General features: G+C 39.2%; 1 pseudogene; it reads left to right on the forward strand.

Annotated features, from left to right (window-relative positions):
- Positions 1 to 4,043: 4,043 nt before the first annotated feature.
- LOC131276431 (G2/M phase-specific E3 ubiquitin-protein ligase-like) lies at positions 4,044 to 11,637 on the forward strand (annotated as a pseudogene).
- The last annotated feature ends 454 nt before the right edge of the window (positions 11,638 to 12,091 follow it).

Raw genomic sequence — 12,091 nt, forward strand, 5'->3', positions numbered from 1 at the left:
TTAACAAGCACCAATTAGTGATGCTTCTTGACCAAAAGGGGGAAATATTAAATACAAATTATTTCTTATGGCTAAGAGATTTCAAAGTGAATCAAGAGATATTTCCAGAGGTTGTGCTTGTTCACCTCTCTGAAGGCTCTCACTTCTGCCACAGTAAACAATGCCTCAAGCAGGAGCAGGAGTGCTCCAGAGGGCTCTAGAGACATCTGGACCCAATAAGTGAGGCAGACAACCCCAGGAAATTGGCACCCCATCTGCAGACCTTGAAATATACCATAACCTATCTCCCCAAAGAATCAGAGTTAGATTCACTTATAATTTCCCGACACTTGGTTCTTTTGCCCCTTTATTTGAACCTATAATTAGCACTACAGCTTTTAAATATATGTCCCAGAGGCTTAAATTTTTGGTCTGTTCATATGCTCAAATCTCAGCAGAGTTGCAACTAAATACCTATTACCCAGTTCATCAGACTCACCCAGGACTACTAACAAGGAGATGATGATGGACAGCTCCCATCCCAAAACCCAGAGTATCTACATCCACAAGCAAGACAGTTCCATCCATCTGCCCATGGGATCTAAGCCCCCTCTCAATCAGAAACAGAGTGGGCATCATTATCCCCAAGTCCTCAAGATTGAGGAATGAACAAACATAAGGGGGGGAATGCAACTGTGGACCAAAGTAGACTTTTTATTATTCTCATAATGGAAGAACTTGTAAATATATAAGTTCTTATATATATAAAGGCAGTGGTCACCAGAGGTTCTGAGGCGAGGAAGAAGGAACAGATATAAAATGTGGCATTTGAGGGGCATTGTACTTATTCTGCCTGGTATTGCAGTGACAGGTACAGGCCATTATACATTTTGTCAAAATCTATAAATTGTATGTGTAATGTGTAAACCATAATGTAAACTATAGAACATGGTTAGCAGCAACACTTCAATATTTGTTCATCAATTGTAACACTAATGAAAGATGTTGTTAATGGGGGAGGGGTGGGGTATATGGGAATCCCCTGTATTTTTTTATGTAACTTTCATATAATATAAAACTTCTTTAAAAATAAAGGGAAAAAAAGCAAAAAAAAAAAAACAAAAACAAACAAAAAACAAAACAAAACAAAACAAACATAGCTATATGAATGCATGTGTCTCCCTCAAGGAATAAAAGCCACAAGAATACTGGAACCAGATGATCTAGTGAATGAGCTGAATCTGTAGAAGCTGTATGGAGAGTTACTAGTCTCGAAATCAAAGGGCTTAGAATTTAAAATCATTCAAATACAGAAGAGGAGAGGTTGTTAACATTCAGTTTCACATATGAAGGCAGTATATTTTTGTGATTAATAAATCAATGAAAAGCTTCTAAATGAGCAATCATCCAATACCCTGTACAAGTTAATGAGAGGGAATGGTAACTTTCTAAGGTTGAATTCTGATTGGGAAAATAGTCGTCCCTGAGAAGTTACAGGCCTATGTTTCAAATTTGCTCGCTCTGGGTACTGCCAATCTGTAAAATGAACATAAAAGGGCCAATGATAATCATTAAAGACATTTGGGAGACACAGATGCAAACCTCCTTTAAAGGATAAAGGTCTTCTAATGATAATCCTGCAAAACACAAAGTTATTGAACACTGAAGGATATAACATACCTGAGAGGTTGCTTCTTGCAGGGTAGCCCATATGGTCAGCCGACCTGACAAAAACAAAACATTTTCAATAAAACTGTCAGGGGCATTTGAATCTTTCTGACCGTTGGATGGGGCTGATCCTGGTTGGTGTGTGACTCGGCGCAAGAATGGAAAAGTGCTACCGTCGGTCCTGCAACTTCTGCCAAGACCGCCTTGTAAAATACTGAAAATAAATCTGCTGACACACAGAACCTCGTTGATGTCAAGTGGAATTTGGCAGAGAGGTAAAGAAGGAGTTTATAGTTTTCTATAGAAGACATCAGGAATTAAGTGAATAGAGCTTCTAAACTGAAAGCCTGTCTTTGCAAGAAATCTGGTGCTTTAATTGGATATGTTGCACCCCGATATAAAAGAAGTTATCATTTTCCATGTGGCCTTCAGAGAGAATGTATTTTCCAGATTACTGGCAATTTTGGGTCATTTTGTTGGAACCATCAACCTGTTCAAATAATTACATCTAATATTTATAGAGAGTCCTTACCATGTACCACTTGGAATTTATTGAGCCTGGTCCAACATAATAGTATATTATGAAGTCCTTGTTGTAAAAATGCTTGGTTTCACAGAAACTGTTTACAGTTTCATGCAATAAATGCAGGAGTGTTTTTCTTCAGATGCACGTATGCAATAATAGTGCTGCATTTCAGAAAGAGATGTTGAGAATGGGAATTCATATTCCTAAAAAAGATGTGTCTTGGGAACTAGCAGAAAATGCTTATTGAGAGCTTTTGCAGCATCATGAGCATTGTGATTTCCAAGGATGTTGCTGTAAAGGGCAAGAATATAATGCACCTGACAGCAAATGAGAAATAAAACACTGTCAGTGTTGTGGTTCTAGTGGAACCCATTTAGACTGTTGCTCACCACAAACATGGGAACAAAATGGAGAGTGTTTGGAATGTGGAAGGTATCATCTACAGTTCAGGGGATTTCAAAAGAAGCCAAAAAAACTTAGCCAATATCAAATAACATGGACATGAATGATTGTTTGTTAGAAGAGTCATCACCAAAATTACTCTGTCACCTGGAGCCCAGATCTAATGAGAACACCCCTGGAAGTCCCACTGGTCTGGACAGGAGCAAGGAATCAACCTGTTAGAAGAAGGAAAGGCAGAAATTTAGAAGAGATATTTAAACTGTATTAATAGAGTTAGGATTCCAAATTAAAAGAAAAACTAAAAGATTATATATCAACAAAGCCTAGCAGGGCAAGATGGTGGCTGAGTGAGCTTACTGGATGGTGTGTCCTGCAAAGAAGTGGCTGGGAAGCATTGGAGGTTCTCCAGGACCAGGCTGTTTCAGGATTTTTGCAGGGCAAGAAGTGTCTGGACATCGATTTGGTGGGAAGGTAAAGGAGAGGATTAGTCTATAAGATATAATTGAAACTCTATTGCACGGAGGTGAGAGATGCATGTGGGATGCTCCCTCCTGGGGGGTGGGGTGGAGCCACAGAACCGGCACTGTGGTCACGCTTTTTGGAGGCTCTGCAGTACTGGGGAATTCGCGAGTCCTGGGCGGGCTGTTAGGGGGTTGACAGGACGGGACTCCTTTGCAGACCAATTTGGGGAGACAAACGGGGGATTTGTTGCAAAGTAGGGAATTTTTGATCACTGGACACAAGTAATAGTGCTTCTGCCTGGAGCCCCACCCCCACAAGCCCGGCTGCCGATCTGCAGCAGACACAGATTGCTGGCAATAAAGGAACATAATTGGGAGGCTGTTACAGGGTGTGCCCGGGGGGTCACGTCTGGAAGCTGATTGGGGAATATTTTGCGAAGCTTGGAAATTCCGGTTTTGGACTCTGTTGTCGGCATTTCCAGCTGGAGCCCCACCCCCGGGCCTGGCTTCTGATCTGCATCATTAAATTGGCTGCAGTGTAGAGGTGCCCTCAGGTGGCCGTTCCAGGGGCTTAAAGGGTGGGAGCTGTCCTGAAGCCGAATTGATGATACATCCATAGAATAGACCCCAGTGAGTGAGTGAATTGTGGGATTCAGACATAAGATAGAGTTTGCAGATCTGACTTCCCCCATAGGGCTGGCACCCAGCTGCAGGGATCCCTGAAGGCTATGTTACACTGTGGTGCTCCCAGGCTCCCTGTTGACCAGATTTGAGGTTGCCAGGTCTGAGTCCCCTAAAGCCTGGTGGCCCACACCCCAAAGACTCACACCTCTTGAGTCTTCAATATCTCAGACTTTCCATCCCTGAATCCATCACGCTGTGAGGTCCATCTGAGGTCCTTGAATGCCCTAGCCCTCAATGTTTGCATTTTTCTTTTTTGTTTCATTTTGTTTTGTTTTTATTTTCATTTTATCTTATTTTTTATTTTTTTTAATGTCCTGATTGCTAACATTGCATTCTTTTCTCCCAGTGTATCCCCAAAAGTTTTTTTTCAGTTATTTACAGTTTTTTTTTTGTTGGTGTTGCTGTTGTGGTTGGTGTATATCTTTGTTTTTCTTTCCCCTACCTGTTCCTCTCCCTTTACCCACCCCTTTTTTCTTCCTTCCTTTATTCTCTTTTTTTTCTGTTTTTTTCCCTCTCTCTCTTGTCCCTCATTTTCTTCTTCTTTTATTTTATCTTAATTATACAATAGGTGCTGCAGGGAACACCTCACATTTGCTGGGTTTTCTCATCCGCCACTGCCTCATTTCTGTGTGAATTGATTTTGGCGACCTACACTATCCCCTTTCCCCTACATCTTGATATCCTCCATCATCTACTGTCTCTCCTATATTCCACCTCCCTTTCTTTGATCCACAAAGTGTCTAACTCTTAATTTCTAATACCTTTGTTTTCTTTTCTGTCTGTTATCCACTCTTGAAATTACTACCTGTCTTTTCTCTTTCCCTCTCTCATGAAAATACTAGCTTTTAAATTCATACCATATTCCTCCCATATTCAGTCGACTACCTCATTATAGGTACTCTACCTACTGCTATAACTCTACACAACTTACATGAATCTAATATCCATCCTCCCAGATCTCATAATGTTGCTCTGTTAACATTTATCACCAATACTACTTTACACTTTTTCCTTGCTTACACAATTGCCTTTCCCTGGCCATAATACTTTCCTTTAAAGTGAACTCAACCAGCAATAAGAAATTAGAATAAAAAGAAAAAAGTGACAAAGAGAAGATATAACACTTATGCAAAAACAGCAGCTAATTAATCCCCAAGACTAGACAAAGAAGCTAAGGAACTGATTAAACCCGTCAAGATAAAATGATGACCAGACAGTAACAAAAATCTACAAACTGAACAAGTACTCAGGAAAACATGGCTGAATCCAATGAACAAACTAAAAATCAGGAAGGGGAGCAGAACTTCACACAAGAAATGAAAGATCTCAGAACATTTATCACCGACAAATTTAATGAAGTAAAGGAAGAGGTTAACAATATGAAGACAACACTTGGAGGGGAAATTGCAGACATATGCAAAAAGATAACAGATATGATGAGAATGAACACCACAGTTCAAGAAATCAAAAATACACTTGCAGCAAATATCAGCAGACTAGAAGAGGCAGAGCAGAGAATTAGTGATGTGGAAGACAGTACATCAGAAATCAAACAGATAGTAGAATTGGTCGATAAAAAGATAGAAAAAATCCAGCTAGGACTTAGGGACCTGAATGATAATGGAAAATGCTCAAATATATGTATTACAGCCATCCCAGAAGGAGAAGAGAAGGGAAAGGGGTCAGAAGGAGTGTTGCAGGAAATAATTGCTGAAAACTTCCCAAATCTACTGAAAGAGACAGATGTACATATCCAAGAAGCACAGCATACTCCAATTGTCATAAACCCCAACAGGCCCACCCCAAGACATATACTTGTCAAATTATCCAATGCTAAAGATAAAGAGAAAATTCTGAAAGCAGCAAGAGGAAAGAAAACCATCACATACAAGGGAAGCTCCATAAGATTAAGTGCTGATATCTCATCTGAAACCATGGAGGCAAGAAGGCAGGCAGTGGCATGATATAGTCAAGGTACTAAAAGAAAAAAATTTCCAACCAAGAATACTCTATCCAGCTAAACTAGCATTCAAAAATGATGGAGATTTCAAAATATTCACAGATAAAACAGAAACTGAAAGAGTATGCCAACAAGAAACCATCCCTTCAAGAAATTCTAAAGGGAGTTCTGCAGAAAGAAAGGAAAAAACAGGACAGGCAGAGTGGAGGAGAGTGTAAGAGCAACAAAAATGACAAAAACAGAAGGGAAAAAAAGAGCAATCAAAATATGACAAACACAAGTCCAATCAAAATATGGCTAACACAAATAATTCCTTGAAAGTAATAATACTGAATGTCAATGGATTAAACTCACCAATCAAAAGATTTAGACTGGGACATTGGATAAGGAAATATGACCCAACTATATGCTGTCTACAAGAGTCACATCTTAGATTCAGAGACTCATGGAGGTTGAAAGTGAATGGCTGGAAAACAATCATACAAGCAAACAATAACCAAATAAAGGCAGGAGTAGCTATATTAATGTCAAACAAAATAGACTTTAAATGTGAAACAATTGTGAGAGACAAAGAAGGATACTACATTTTAGTGAAAGGGACAATCTGTCAAGAAGTTCGAACAATCATAAATATTTATGCTCCTAACAAGAGTGCCTCTAAATACGTGAGGCAAATGCTGGAAAAACTAAGTGAAAGAATAGATGCATCTACAGTTATAGTGGGGGATTTTAATACAACACTATCAACTCTGGAGAGAACATCTCAAAAGAGAATCACTAAAGAAACAAAACATTTGAACAGGATATTAGAGGACCTGGATCTAATAGACTTATATAGATCAAATATTAAGGAATAAATTTAACTAAAGATGTAAAAAACTTATACAATGAGAACTATAAAAGACTGTTCAAGGAAATCAAAGAAGACCTAAATAAATGGAGGAATATTCCTTGTTCATGGATAGGAAGACTAAATATTATTAAGATATCTATCCTCCCAAAACTGATCTACACATTCAATGCAATCCCAATAAAAATCAACACAGCCTTCTTTAAGGAACTAGAAAAACTAACTATGAAATTTATTTGGAAAGGAAAGAGGCCCCGAATAGCCAAAGACATATTGAAAAATAAAAACGAAATTGGAGGAATCACACTACCTGACTTCAAAATATACTACAAAGCTACAGTAGTGAAAACAGCATGGTATTGGCATGAGGAGAGACACACAGACTAATGGAATCGAACTGAAAGTTCTGATATAGAAACTCATATATATAGGCATATAATATTCGATAAAGCTACCAAACCCTCTCAACTGGGAGAGAGTGGCCTATTCAACAAATGGTGCCTGGAGAACTGGATATCCAAAAGTAGAAGAATGAAAGAGGATTACTATTTCACACCTTAAACAAAGATCAACTCAAGATGGATCAACGACCTAAATATAAGAGCCAAGACCATAAAGACCTTGGAAAGCAGTGTAGGGAAACATCTACAGGACCTTGTAATAGGAAATGTCTTCATGAATATCACACCAAAAGCACGAGCAGCAAAAGAACTAATAGATAAATGGGACTTCCTCAAAATTAAAACCTTCTGCACCTAAGGAGTTTCTCAAGAAATTAAAAATGGAACCCACACAGTGGGAGAATATATTTTGCAACCATTTATCTGATAAGAGACTTATAACTTGCATATATAAAGAACTCATATATCTTGAAAATAAAAGGATAACCCATTTAAAAAATGGGAAAAAGATTTAAAGAGACACTTCTCCAAAGAAGAAATACAAATGGCTAAAAAGCACATGAAAAAATGCTCCAAATCTCTAGCTATCAGGGAAATGCAAATCAAAACTACAATGAGATACCATCTTACTCCCATAAGATTGGCAGCTATGAAAAAAACAGAAGAATACAAATGCTGGAGAGGATGTGAAGAAAGGGGAACACTCATCCACTGCTGGTGGGAATGCAGAAGGATCCAACCATTCTGGAGGACAGTTTGGCCGTTTCTCAAAAAACTAACCATAGATTTGCCATATGACCCAGCAATACCACTGCTGGGTATATACCCAGCAGAACTGAAAACAAGGACACAAACAGATATATGCACACCAATGTTCATAGCAGCATTGTTCACTATTGCCAAAAGTTGGAATCAACCCAAATGCCAATCAACAGATGAGTGGATCAATAAAATGTGGTATATACATACAATGGAATACTACTCGGCTGTAAGAACAAATACACTACAAACACACGTGATAACATGGATGAATCTTGAGAACTTTATGTTGAGTGAAGGAACCCAGGCATTTAAGGAAAAATACTACATGACCTCAATGATATGAAATAAGCAAGCTGCCTCAGAGAGCTAGAGACTGGAAAATAGGCTTACAGGAAATCGGGGGGTGGAGAAAGGATGTGAGCCGACGTCTGCAGGGGTGGAATCTATGATGAGCTGGCGGTAAGTATGAGCACAAATAAGAAATAAAATGGGGGCAAGGGGTTGCCTTCGGGTGGGGTTTTGTGGGTTTGAGGGGGGCTGGGGATGGGCGGATAGGTAATATTGCCCACAAAATTGGGGGGAGGGAGGGGCAACATACGAACATAGAGTGTCAGGTGTTGGTTGAGAGTAAAATGCTGAGAAAATCGTATCAAAATATAATTAGGAGGGTTACCTGTTTAGGATGCTCGGAGGGAATGGTCTGATGCGGAATGGACTCCTGAGGAATGTCTGAATGCTCATTTTTCCAGGGTGGGTTGTACCATTGGGTAGAGACCCAAGAAGTGAGAGTTGGGGTGGACCCACATCCTGGGGAAGACTACTGCCATTAAATAGAGAGAACTGTATTTCTTGAGAGAAAGGGTGGCTCCCAGGGCATTAGGGCAGTTGAGCAAGTCAGGCCCTGAACACTGTTGCAAGTATTTCTGGATGTAGCTCTTCAGGAAATGGAGATTGCCTGTTGCTGTGGGCCCCAAGGGGAGGGGAAAATGGATGTTGAATGGATGGAACCAAGGTAAATGTGGGGGCAAGAAAGGAGTTTCGCGAGAGTACACGAGGATGAATATAAAGCATGGAATATTACACCAAAAACATATAGGTGATGACAGACTATTAATGTAAACCATAATGAAAACATAGGGTAACTAAAAAATTTAGAAAACTGTATATCCTAAAGTATGGACCACATTGTAAGCACAAATGTCACCTTGTTTGAAAGCTATTGTTTCAGGGTCTGTACATCAGTTTCAGTAAATATGATATGAATAAGTTAAAAGATTATCACTGTGGAAGGGAAAAGGTTTTATGGTGGATGTGTGGGAGTACTGTATATTGTATATATGAATTACTGTGATCTAAGACTCTTGTGAAGAGAAGCTCAATAATTAGGAAAAAAGAAAAGAAAAAGATAGGATGTAGAAATTTTTCCAAATCCATATGTACTCTAGATCTAACCTTTAAACTCATCGCTATATTCTATTTTACTAGTAGGGGAACCTGACATTATATCAGGATTCACTTTACAGGAAGTTTTGGATCACAGAGTGGTTCAACAATGGCGGCAGAGGAATACTGGTATGGGATGTAATTGACAGGCTATATATGGTTGACAGGGAGTTATATAGGGCATATGTCCAGGGTGCATGGTAATGTTTAGATATACTCATAGTGGAAACAATTAAAAACAACAGCTGGGGGTGTACTGGGTTCCTGGCCAGGGCGGCTCTGTCCTGGTCCCTAGGGGAGCAGCGGCCGTCCCCCAGGTGCAATGGTAAGAACCAGGAAGGAATGATGGTCCAACAGTGGGTTCCTGATACTAATGACTATGCTTGTGAGCCTATACGCCTGATATAAGAACAAGGCCTAGAGCAGCACTGTGCCTGGGAGTTTCCTCCTGACAGCCTTCATGTTACTCAAATGTGGCCAGTCTCGAAGCCAAACTCAGCATGTAAATGCAATGCCTTCCCCCCAGCGTGGGACATGACACCCGGGGATGAGCCTCCCCTGGCACTGAGGGATCACTACCAAGTACCTGCTGATGATGCAACTAGAAAATGACCTTGAATTAAAGGTTCAACACGGACCAGCAGAATATCCCTGTCTACATACAATAACAGGAGTTAAAAATGCTGTTTGACCTAAAGTAAGGGGGAAATGGAAAGGAGAAATGAGTTTATATGGCTATGAGTTGCTAAAAAAGAGTCTGGAGGTTGTCAGAAGGATTGCGCTTATGCACACCTGAGCAGAGTCTCAGAGACAGATAAAGTAGATAGAACTCCAGGTATTGGATCTTTTGAGGGCAAAAGAGACCCACAGATTCTATGGTCATGGCAGATGGGGTTTACTGCCATGTCAGTAAGCCCTTCTTTGGAGCTGCTCTTTCTGAGTGATGGAGCTGGACACAGATGGGATCTCTTTTCACAAGACTTTCTTGCTACTTTACTGGAATTGTAGTTGGTGCTGCGGTTTAAGATATATCTAGGGGATTTGAATCTCTGGACTGACAATATGATAGCCAGGCCCTGAGCCTCAACAGACTTCAGCTCCTACACTCTGATTTATTGGACTTACCCCACTCAGCTAACATGGAGTTGAAGAAGGTCAACCACCACACCATGGAGCCTAGAGTGCCTACAACTGAAAGCAGGAGGATTACATCCAGTATCCATGTGGAATCTAAGCCCCCTCTTGACATAGAAGTGCAATGAACACAACCAATCCAAGGTCCACAGAGAAAATGTGGCATTGGTGTGGGAAAAGTGGCCATGGTGGCTGCTGGGTGCAGGGAATGGGAGGAAGAGATGAGATGTGGAGGCGTTTTTGGGACTTGGAGTTGTCCTGGGTGGAGCTTCAGGGACAATTACAGGACATTGTAGACCCCCCAGGGCCCACTGGATGGAACATGGGAGAGTATGGGCTATGATGTGGACCATTGACTATGAGGTGCAGCAATGCCCAGAGATATACTTACCAAATGCAATGGATATGTCATGATGATGGGAGAGAGTGTTGCTGTGGGGAGAGTGGTGGGGTAGGGGCAGTGTGGTTGAATGGGACCTCATATTTTTTTAATGTAATATTTTTTAAAAATGAATTAAAAAATAAAAAAAAAATAAAAAAAAATCCCAAAGCCAATATCTGGAATAGTGCCTTTGATAGATTCAGAAATCAAAGCTTTAATCCTGCATACTCAATTGAAATAGCATATGTTAATGAAAATGATAAATTTGGCCAAGAGCGTCCTGGATCAAAACAAGAAATTCTGAATCTTTTAATGCAGCATATTGAAAGTGCATCATTGTTTGAAGGGTCCTTGTCAAATAACTTGCCTCTTAATGCTCAAGATAAATACTACAACTAATATGGCTGACTTAAACACAGCAACAAATGCATGCTCTAACTACCTACAGCTTATTGGATGTCTTAGAAATTAAATGATAAATATATGTTGGTAAAAGACATACTTTTCTACCATGTAATTAAGAGAGCCCAAACACCCTTCGAAAGTTTTAAGGAGGGTCTGAAAACTCTTCGCTTGGTAGAGAAAATTATGACTTCTCCAGAAGCATTTTGCAGCATCCTCTGTCATAAACCTTATCATCTTTCTGTGAAAATTCTTAGTGATCTTTTTACAGTCTACCCGTTGTCTAATGTAAAACTTTGGGATTTTGGAACAGTTACTTACAAGCTATTGAAAATGATAAATCTGCAACAACAATGGAAGATACTCTTACTTTTGCAACTGGTTGCAGTTCCATTCCATCTACTGAATTTAAATCCACTCCTTCAAATGAGTGCCTGCATATGGATTTTCCTATTAAAAACAAGTGTAGTATCTCTTCCAATAACTAATGTATATAAAGAATTTCAAGAAAATATGGACTTTGCCATAAAAAACACTTTTAAGACTAGAAAAGGAAGATAGTTCTCACTATTTGGGGCATTAAAATGTTTCTTTGAACAAAGATGTTTCTTTTAAAATTACTATTGAGCCTTTCTTTTGTTTCAGAAATCTGTCCATCATCACTTTTGAACAAACTTGTCAACTTCTTGGCCCAATAAAATTTATATGAACATGAAGTAATGCTTTGACCATTTAAGCTAAAAAAAATTTTTGTTGAGTTGTACTAATCAAAATTGGTGATTTTTTTCATTGTCTTAATATACATCTTCATAAATCTCAATATAAATACTTACAGAATGACTGTACAGACTTTCTTGAAGCATAGTAGTATAATATATAAGGAAAAAATATTTTACTACTTTTGCAAATTATGAGCTGGAAGAAGCTACAGTGATTTTTCCTTTTTATGCAATTTTCAAATTATTTCTTATTTTCTTTAACCTAAGGCATTTTGTAGAAAAGCTAAATGGATAATTCCTCTTATATAAATCAGAGGT

Source organism: Dasypus novemcinctus, chromosome 28, assembly GCF_030445035.2.
Source record: "Dasypus novemcinctus isolate mDasNov1 chromosome 28, mDasNov1.1.hap2, whole genome shotgun sequence".
Lineage (NCBI taxonomy): Eukaryota > Metazoa > Chordata > Mammalia > Cingulata > Dasypodidae > Dasypus > Dasypus novemcinctus.